Source organism: Aegilops tauschii, chromosome 4, assembly GCF_002575655.3.
Source record: "Aegilops tauschii subsp. strangulata cultivar AL8/78 chromosome 4, Aet v6.0, whole genome shotgun sequence".
NCBI lineage: Eukaryota > Viridiplantae > Streptophyta > Magnoliopsida > Poales > Poaceae > Aegilops > Aegilops tauschii.
In genome coordinates, this window is record NC_053038.3 from 73,099,095 (window position 1) to 73,110,344 (window position 11,250).

Below are 11,250 nucleotides of genomic sequence, written 5' to 3' on the forward strand. Positions count from 1 at the left end.
TAACCATAATCAGCCTACACAGGTCCCTATCTCTACACCCAGAATGGATTCCTTGTGATGAGTTTAGTATTATACCTTGTTATTTTGTAGTCTCTGAGATAAAGATGTGCAGTCATCTTGCGAGTGTTAATCGGTGAACTGCATGCTATGCTTATAAAAGTACAGAAGCTAGTAGTAAAATGTGTACAACATAGTTTTGCTATTCCTGCAATTGGATGAATGCTGACCGATGGTAATAGAGAACGGCCGGAACTAGATGGATAATTTACTACAAGCTTCGTTTAGGGTGCAGTTCAGGCCATTTTTACACCTTATTAGCAGGCAGTCTGGCGCGTTGCCTTAGCCTGTTTTCGTGTTTCAGTTTGTGGTCACTGCGGATCCATTTTTTGCAAATTTCTCACTGTATTTCTACAACAGAGTCAATTCAAAGACCACATACTTCAGAAATTAAAAAATCTCTTCCAAAAGAAAACTAAGTAACATAATTTGAAAAGATAAGAGCACTATATTAGGCACATATCTACCTGATATTGTTCTTCTTAAGACTAGAATAGTACTTTATTCATGGCTGCACGCCTGCACCTCAAAGATATGGTATAGGTACTCCATTATGGATATGGTATAGGTACTCCATTATGGACATTAGAACAATTGGTGAGGTTCTCCCTATCAACAAAGCGAAATGCCCAGCTGGTTTGACTGCATGTTAAATTACTCTCAATCTGTTCCGACATGCTGCACAAATGGCATGAGTGGGGAGACACGTGCTTGGCTGTTTTATTTTATTTTTTTTGGCTTCTGAAAGTCATGGCCACATAAACTTTTTGGATAAATCTGTTCTCTGAAGCAAAAGAGACGAAATGAAGTAAAGATGTTTTGTAATTCATACTACATAGGATAGGGTAGGTTAGGTCTATCGAAGGTTCTATTTCTACCCATGAGAAGGACCCCGCAAAACCAAAAAACTAAAGTAGGTGAGATATTGTGGAGGCATGCAGACATGATGCAAAGCCCAGTATAGCTTTACCTAACACAACAGTCTGAGCAACTGAAAGATGTTATATGATGTATCTGTAACATCAATGATGAAGAGTGCATTACCCCTTCTAGAATGAGGTAGGTCGGGTTGGAAAAAAAAAACTTAAGATCTTTGTCATTGCATCACAACCCGCACCTAACAAGAGAGGTAAAAGAAAGATATTATAACCTCCAGTGCACCCACCAGGCCACTTTGGTATGACAGAAAGCATGAAGATAGGGTAAGCTCAATTAATTCGAAGTTTCTATGGATCTTTGTCGTTGCATCATCCAGGCTACCTAACATGCAGATAAAATGAGATTTATTTTCATGTTTTGAGGTATGACATCACTGGAACATTTTTTTTCATAATTAATCACACCATATTTCTTTCTAACTCCTATTTCCAGCTAATGGTGCAGAAGAATAAAAAATTCTGGTAGTTGCATTCTGTTGTTCAACTTTCAAGCAATACCAACTAGTTAATATAGTAATTAATGTCACTCTGACCTTCCCATGATAGCTCAAAGAATAAGGTGAACATCTAAATCATGTACGTGATGACATGACTTTGTGCCGGTGAGGTACCTAAATTTGTATGACAATATGGACAAGAGGAGCCTCTGTAAATGTTGAAGTTAAGCCTTTTTGTTGAGTTATATAAAGGGGTTTTCTTGTTAGAGAAGAATTATCAAATAAGTAACTGTTTATTGTGACAGATGCTTAGCTAGGTGTGTTGAGTTTAAAGGCACAATTAAAAGCAATCAGTCACAGAAAAAAAGATACGCCATAAGGACAGTATCACCCAAATGTCTGGTGAAGAGAAAGACTGGGCAAGAACTCACAGATTTCTAGAAATGCAATGCTTTCTGAAGAAGCCGTCCTAAGAACAGGCATGTTGTGATAATCTAGAGCATAGGCAAACACAACATTATGTGACCTTGGAGCATCTGGGCAGATGTTCGGAAAAAGATGCCGCTAAATGGAGTGGCCAATTCAGTGAAACAGATTCACACAAGACTACAGGAGATAGATCACATCATGCTGCATTTAGACATGACAGTGCTGGGCCGTGGACCTGAATCCCAGACCACCATTTAAATCACATTTCAAATTCGCTGGACATATAATAGTAAAAAAAACAATGAAAACTTGTCCTACATTGTCACTTTCGAATTTATTCCCTCCTTTCAAGTTTACAAGGCCCGCATGTAATTTAAGGTCAACTTTGACCACAAATTTGGGTAACAAAAATATTAACCATATGACATAAAAGGTATACTGTTGAATTCATATTCGAAAGAAGTTTCCAATGGTATAGTTTTTATGGCACATATATATTATTGGTCTAATCAATGGTAAAATAATCTTAAAATATGTGCGGGCTATGCAAGCTCGAAAAGAGGTAGTACGAATCTAATGAGATTGGAGTTTTCTTTTTTGTGAGCTTCTTTTTTCTTGATTTATATTTTTATGAGGGGTTTTTCTTGATTTATATAACTTTGTATATTCTATTATACCAACATCAGGTTCATTTATCTGGGCCGAAGTGGGCTTACTACATGCTCTTTGAGTTCTCTAAGAAAAGTGGGCCAACGTGGGCTAGAATGACCTACTGCTGGACCTGTTACAAGATCAAAATTTCAATGCACCAAACATGATAGGGGTGTGCTCATAAAACAGCAGATAATCTAAATTGGTATGTAATGAACTACTCCCGCCGTCCCAAAATAAGTGACTCGACTTTGTACTAACTTTGCAGTAAAGCTAGTACAAAGTTGAGTCACTTATTTTGGGACGGAGGGAGTATTTAGTACAAAGTCGAGTCACTTATTTTGGGACGGCGGGAGTATTTGCTAAAAACATACACAGATCCACCTTGATAAGCAAGGGACGATATACCTTGAAATAAATGACTTAAATGATCACTTTTGGATCATACAAATGCCTTCGTTCAGAACATCAGGGTTATCCACGTGTCTTGTGTTCGTGATTGCGGCATCACATTGTCACTTCCAACTTGAGGTTGTGCTGATGTCCACCCCTGAAGAGTCGTACTGAAAATATATGGTCAACATGATTTGAACTGCATGTACTTGTGTAATATATGAAAAAAAAAAACAGAAACTAGAAATGTCGCCCAATTTTCAGCCCGGCAATAATTAACCATTTCAAAAGATTGCTCTATTCAAGGATACAAATACTTGGAAAGCCACTCTGTGCATGCCAAAAGCTCTTGATGTATTATAACTCAGGGGTCGTGTTATCCAGGAAAAGCCCTTTCTGAATCTACCCTATAAGAATCTCCTATTAATCTAACAGATTCAAATAGCACAGAGAAAAAAAGTGCATGCATCTTTAATTAGCATTCAACTTGGACAGACTAAAGGTCAGCATTGGTCAGTGACCAAATAGCAGCATATAAATGCCGCTAATAACAGAGGTGTCTCAGGTAGTACAGCCTTCCTGGAATGAGGACAGCATGCAGTATCAGAGCGGGCAAGCTGATAGCAAATTCAGGCGGCTGAGAGCATGCCTGGAGCAACAATTCACATATTCTCCCAATAAACCAAAAGCAATTGTCATTGACGACAAGACAGCCACTCAGAATCTCAACCACTGATCTCGCAAACGAGAATACAATTTCTGCAACACCTACTTGATGGCTGTAAGCCTGCAACTGACCCAAATCCCCTCGAACAATGCCCAAACTGATGCACTGTTCATGATTTTTTTTTTCCTTTTAGTGTTACATTCCTCGAGTGCAAAACCCAACGACCAGCAACTCGAAGCAGAGCCATTTACATGTTGCACATGCGCACCTGCACGCACAGAAACGAAGAAGGTACCACTGGGTCAATACACCAAGCAGGTGCTGGGCATGGGATGATGGGAGGCAGCTCAAGCGCACAGAAACGCAGGCAAAGACGCCAATGGCGAATGGCGAATCAAGTGGCAGTTACGTAAATCACACCGTCCCTGTCCGTGCTAACGACCAAGCGAGGCACGCGAAACCACCCCAAAAACTGCAGCCACGCAAGTTCCCCACCCCCACCGGCTGCTCCAAAAGCCGAAACCCCCGAACCCGACGAGCCCTCCTCGCGGAAACCCCACCGGCCGCCGATCACCTTAGCGACCAGAGGCATCCGACAAAGCGCATTAACACGGACAAGCTGGAGACGAATCGGAAACACCGGAGCAGCGCGAGCTGACTCACCCCCGGCAGGAAGAGATACTCGATGCGTTCAACGCTCCCGGCGCCGGCTCCTCGCCCCATTTCCGCCGCTGCACCAGCCATGAACCGGCGACCGGATCCCTCTCAGCGGCGGCGGCGGCGGCGGCGGCGACGATGACTCTCAAATGGATCGGAGAAAATTTTGCGGCGGTTTGGTTTTGAGTTGGGCTGGTTTAGCGCGAAAATGGCGGATGACCGGATTCTACTTCTCGCGGCGTGGGTGGCCTAGGGTGTGGGGCCCACTTGCCTTTTCCACCTTTGCAAGGAACCGTTTTCTTATTTGCTAATCCAGCGCTAACAATCATCAGAATCACCAACAAGTCCCCCAGGGTTTGGATTGGAAGGCGTTGACAAAATTCTTGGTAGCTTACGAGACAATTTAGCTATTTGGAGCTTTGCGTATGGAAGACACCTCATGAAAAGTAGATCTTCCATAATTTTTCGTCATTGTTGATGTCTTTTGTTTGTATTGTTCTATGTGTGTTCTTTATAAAGCCATTTAGAGGGCGTGTATAGAGCCTTGCCCGATGAGGCTAGTGTGCAAATTGAGTTGTAGTTTTAGTGCGTATTGAGAACTATGTCAACTATGCACGAGAGAGTATTGCGTTTAGTGGCCGAGCTCCGCCAAACCCTTTATCTTTTTGTCGAAAATACATTTTTTATATTTCAAAAATATTTGAGAATGCAATAGCGTATGAAATTTCATGAACGTATATATTTATATGTGATGTACATAAAAAAGACAAATACATAGGTTCAAATGCGTTTTTTTCTTTGTCGTATTTGGGCCAGATTTTTGTCTTTTGTGTGGCATGCGAATAATTGTATTATTTGATGAATCTTTACATGTATGGATATACTTAGAGAATATGAAGTTGTATTTGTAGTTTTGTTGACATTTTATAAACTTTTAGATATATTTTTTAATAGACATCATGCAAAGGCTGCAATTCTTTGGAGATCTTTTAAGTAAGGGTTGAACACTACTACCCCTATTTATGAAGCTTTCAACTCAGAGGCATTGTTAAGCAAGTGTAAAAACTTATCTGAGCTAGATGCTCCTTTCAGTAAAGAAGAAATTGATGAGGTTGTAGCACACGTTCCCATAGATAAAGCTCCTGGTCCAGATGGTTTCAATGGTGCCTTTGTCAAGGCCTGTTGGGATATCATTTCTGAAGATTATTATAAACTCATCTAGGATTTCTATCATGACAATATCAATCCTCATAGCATTAGTAGTTCCTATATCACTTTGGTTCCTAATAAGGATAACCCTACCACACCCAATGATTTTAGGCCCATATCTTTGCTCAATTGCTCTATCAAAATTATTACAAAGCATCTGGCACAGTACGTTATAGAAGATCATTCTTAAGCTTGTGCACATAAACTAGTATGGTTTCTTAAAGGGGAGATTACAAGATTGCTTTGGTTGGGATTTTGAGTACTTGCATCAATGCCATCTCCCCAAGCAAGAAATCATTATTGTCAAGCTAGACTTTGAGAAGGCTTTGATTTAATTGAGCATGAACTCATCCTGGAAATTACGGAGGCCAGGGGATTTAGCCAGAGATCGATTGGATTTTATTTTTTGAAAAGGGGAATATATTAATATCGCGACCAATTACACCCAGCCTCTGCACCTAAAAGATGTCGCAGAGACATCCAGGATGCACATAGCCAAAGGAAAAAAAGTAAGGAAAAAACAAAGGTCTTGCCAAAGTGATGGACTCCTCTCAGCAGCCGCACACAAACCATCACCAAATACAGCACCGGAAAAACATAAAACGTCTCCAAAAGCAACGCCTCCACAAAGGAAACAATGGAAAAGCATCGTCGTTGCTCGATCCAAGATCTTAGGTTTTCACCCTAGAGAAGTCCGAGCTCTCAAAATAATTCCCAGCGGCAAGGCAATTGCCAGGCACAACCAATGAAGGCCAGATCTTAGGTTTTCACCCTGAAAGTCCCAGCTCGGAACCCAAGGAGCACCACTAAAAATGAATTCCTCCAGTGTTGCCGCTCCCACTTGACACTACTTCTAATGAGAGTTATCAAACACCTCGCTAACTCCATTGCCTTGAAGGCCCTATCCGTCTAACTGATCCTTCGATCTCAGCCACCATGAACTTATCCAGAACTGTCTACACCATAGAAATCGAGGAGCCAACATGTCCCATGGTGTCAACGAACAACAAATCTTCGTGTCACACCCTCATGGAATCTCGTAGGCTGAAATGGACGTGCACGGCCCAATTCTATCTGATCCAGATATCTTAGGCAAGATCTCCAACAGCAATTCCGAAACACGTCGATGACCAGATCTAGGAGGACCGATCATGCAGGATGTTGCCATGACGCGAGAGGAGCACGAGGACCGTCACCTTCAATATCGCGGCAGTAGGCCCCCACGCCGCCCCAATCCAGTCTGCCGCCGCCCGATCGCAGCCATGGGCCGAGCACCAACCCACCCAGATCCAGATCAGATCGGGCGATCGGCACCATCCATGCGCTGCAGCATGCGCGCAGCTAGCCCGCTGTCGCCCGACCACAGCCATGGGTCGAGCACCAACCCAACAAGACCTAGATCAGATCGGGGGATCAACACTGATACGTCCAAAACGTATCTACTTTTCCAAACACTTTTGCTCTTGTTTTGGACTCTAATTTGCATGATTTGAATGGAACTACCGGACTGCGCTGTTTTCAGTAGAATTGCCATGGTGTTGTTTTTGTGCAGAAATAAAAGTTCTCGGATTGAGTTGAAAATTTATGGAGAATTATTTCAGAATATATAAAAAATACTGGCAAAGAGAGTTACTAGAGGGGGGCCACCAGGGCGCCACAAGCCCAGGGGGCACGCCACCCCCATGGCGCGCCTACCAGTCTTGTGGGCACCTGGTAACTCCCCGCAACTCTATCTCCAACTCCATAAGTACCTATTCGCCCAGAAAAAATCAAAAAGAAGGAATCATCGCGTTTTACGCTACAGAGCCACCGCCACCTCATGTTCTTCATCGGGCCGGGAGGGCTGATCTAGAGTCCATTCTGGGCTCCGGGGAGGGGGATTCAACGTCGTCGTCATCATCAACCTTCCTCCATCACCAATTTCATGATGCTCACCACCGGGAGTGAGTAATTCCTTCGTAGGCTTGCTGGACGATGATGGGTTGGATGAGATTTATCATGTAATCGAGGTAGTTTTGTTAGGGCTTGATCCCATCCACTATGTTCTGAGATTGATGTTGCTATGACTTTTCTATGCTTAATGCTTGTCACTAGGGCCCGAGTGCCATGATTTCAGATATGAACCCTTTATGTTTTCACCAATATATTTGTGTTCTTGATCCTATCTTGCAAGTTGTACGCACCTATACGTGTTATGATCCGCATACCCCAAGGTGACACTAATTGGGATTCTTTCCGGTGATTACCGTAGTTTGAGGAGTTCACGTATTCACTATGTGTTAATGCTTAGTTCCCTTATGGACCCCACTGCCATGGGAGGGTAGGACAAAAGATTCCATGGAAGTTCTTATGGCAAGCACGTATGACTATATACAGAATGCATGCCTACATTACATTGATGAATTGAAGCTAGTTCTGTGTCGCCCTAGGTTATAACTGTTACATGATCAATGTCATCCAACATAATGATCCATCACTGATCCAATGCCTATGAGCTTTTCAGATATTGATCTTTGCTAAGTTACTACTATATATAGCTGCTGCTGTTACAATCATTACAAAACTGCTACTGTTACCATTACTGCCACTGTTGCTATTGCTACTACCGCTATCAAACTATCATATTACTGTGCTACTTATCACTCTGTTGCAGATATTTAGTTCTCCAGGTGTGGTTGAATTGACAACTCAACTGGTAATAGTTGCAAATATTATTTGGCTCCCCTTGTGTCGAATCAATAAATTTGGGTTGAATACTCTACCCTCGAAAACTGTTGTGATCCCCTATACTTGTGGGTTATCAGGCACCTCCACACGCTACAACACACGCACAGCCACCACCGTCCTCCCGTCGACCCCAGGCACCTGCGACCTGCGTGGAGGAACGCAGTGCCATCAGCCACCGCAAAAGCCCCCAACTCGATGGCAGTCACCCAGGGACGCTAGAGCCCCGTCGTCGCCGGATCTGCGTGAGCTTTTCCTGGAGAAGACCATGGGGCGGCGGCGAGGGGATAGGGAGCACGGGGGAGGAGGTCCCAGGGAGGACGACGCGGGAGCTGGGCCAGATCGATTGGATGGATTAAAAGCATATTTGAATCAGGAACTTCGGTTGTTCTGTTAAATGGCATTGATACATCTCCAACGTATCAATAATTTTTGATTGTTTCATGCTGTTATCAATCTTGGATGTTTTATATTCATTTACTGGCAACTTTGCATCATCTTTTGGGATTAACCTATTGACATAGTGCCCAGTGCCAGTTGTTGTTTTTTGCTTGTCTTTTACTTTGCAGAATATCAATACCAAACGGAGTCCAAATGCCACGAAACTATTTGGAGATTTTTTTCTGCCCAGAAGACAACTAGGAGTCAAAGAAGTGCACGGGTGGAGACCCGTGGGGCCTACAAGTCACTGTGGCACGCCAGAGGCCCCTAGCGTGCCCTGGTGGGTAGTGGAGCCCATGAGAAGCTTCTCCACCGACATCCCCTCTATAAATACTCTAAAATCCCCCAAACCCCAGGGGAGTCGAGAGAGTACATTTTTCGCCGCCGCAAGTTCCAGAACCACGAGATCCAATCTAGAGGCCTTTTTCGGCACTCTGCCGGAGGGGTCAACGATCACGGAGGGGGTCTTCATCATCCTTGTTGCCCCTCTGATGATGCTTGGGTAGTTTACCACAGACCTACGGGTCTATAGCTAGTAGCTAGATGACTTCTTCTCTCTCTTTGATCTTCAATACAATGTTCTCCTCGATGTTCTTGGAGATATATTTGATGAAATGACTTTTTGCGGTGTGTTTGTTGGGATCCGATGAATTGTGGGTTTATGATCAGTTCTATCCATGAATATTATTCAAGTCTTTGCTGAAATCTTTTATGCATGATTGTTATAGCCTCGTATTTCTTCTCCGAAATTTTGGTTTGGTTTGGCCAACTAGATTGATTTTTCTTGCCATGGGAAGAGGTGCTTTGTGATGGGTTCAATCTTGCAGTGCTCAATCTCAGTGACAGAAAGAGACATGACACGTATGTATCGTTGCTATTAAGGATAAAAAGATGGGGTCTATTCCTACATGAATAGATCTTGTCTACATCATGTCATCGTTCTTATTTCATTACTTCGTTTTCCATGAACTTAATACACTAGATGCATGCTGGATAGCGGTCGATGTGTGGAGTAATAGTAGTAGATGCAGAATAGTTTCGGTCTACTAATATTGGACGTGGTGCCTATATACATGAGCATTGCCTTGGATATCTTCATGATTATTTTCTTTTATATCAATTGCCCAACAGTAATTTGTTTGCTCACCGTATGCTATTTTCTTGAGAGAAGCCTCTAGTGAAAACTATGACCCCCGGGTCTATTTTCCTATCATATATAACTAGAAATACCTTGCTGCATTTTTTATTTATTTATTTTATTTTGTGTTTTTGCTAGATCTATTTACCAAATCTCATACAATTTAATCTATCTCAATACCGAGGAGGGATTGACAACCCCTCTTATGCATTGGGTTGCAAGTTTTTGTTGTTTGTGTGCAGGTGATGTTTACATAGTGTTGCTTGGTTCCCCCACTGGATTGATAACCTTGGTTTCATAACTGAGGGAAATACTTACCTTTGTTGTGCTGCATCATCCTCTCCTCTTCGGGGAAATACCAACACAGATACAAGCAACCAGACATACCAGGGAAAGTTTTTTACTTCAAAAGGGGTGTTAGGCATGGTTATCCTCTTTCACCTCTGCCACTTGTCTTAGCAGCAGATGTACTCCAGTCAATATTTAATCAAGTTATGAGAAATAATATCATTTCACCTCCCCTAAGAAGATATTAATGCCTTGATTTTCCAGTAATACAGTATGCTGATATGCAAGTCTGGTTATGCCTGCCGATATCACTCAAGTATGTCAGATCGGAAACCTTTTGCTTCATTTCTCTGCACAAGCTAGACTTAAAGTGAATTATCATAAATCTGTTGGCAAACGTAGTATAAAACAAAAAAATTGCCCTACGATCACCCAGGAACAATATGTAGATGCATATAAGGTTTGGATCACGTTTGTTACCGACTCCGGAGTGCGGCAGAAGTAGATGAGTCGGTGTAGATCATACTTGGAGTCCCTCGAACCGTAGATGAACGATCCCGTGAACGCCCACGAATGATCCCTGATAACCCACAAGTATAGGGGATCAATTGTAGCCTTTCTCTATAAGTAAGAGTGTCGAACCCAATGAGGAGCTAAAGGTAGAATAAATATTCCCTCAAGTTCTATCGACCACCGATACAACTCTACGCATGCTCAGCGTTCGCTTTAGCTAAAACAAGTATGAAACTAGAAGTACTTTGTAGGTGTTGTGGAATAGGTTTGCAAGATAATAAAGAGCACGCAAATAAAAACTAGGGATAGTTTAGATAAAGAAACAATTACCTTTGTTTAACGAATGTGAAAAAGTGGTGGTAGGAGTTGCGGAATTGTCCCTAAGCAATTGACTATGTTACTAGACCGATAGCAAGTTTAATGTGGGAGAGGCCACTGCTAGCATGCCATCCCTTACTTGGAATTCTATGCACTTATGATTGGAACTATTAGCAAGCATCCGCAACTACTAACGTTCATTAAGGTAAAACCCAACCATAGTATTAAAATATATTGGTCCCCCTTCAATCCCGTATGCATCAATTTCTATGCTAGGCTGAAGTTGTTGTCACCCTTGCCCTCCAATACATAGTCCTATCAACATACAACTAATCTGTGTGATCCACACACGCGCTCATATGATGGGCACCAAAGGACAACAACATAACC

The 11,250-nt window shown here is 42.4% G+C and overlaps 1 long non-coding RNA gene across 1 annotated transcript; it reads right to left on the reverse strand.

The window, feature by feature from the left end:
* Window positions 1-2,827: 2,827 nt before the first annotated feature.
* On the reverse strand, window positions 2,828-4,465 carry LOC120962763 (uncharacterized). The gene is made up of 2 exons (XR_005753650.1): window positions 4,236-4,465; window positions 2,828-3,075 (listed from the first exon to the last, which is right to left on the reverse strand). It is a non-coding gene; the product is annotated as an uncharacterized lncRNA (long non-coding RNA).
* Window positions 4,466-11,250: the final 6,785 nt, after the last annotated feature.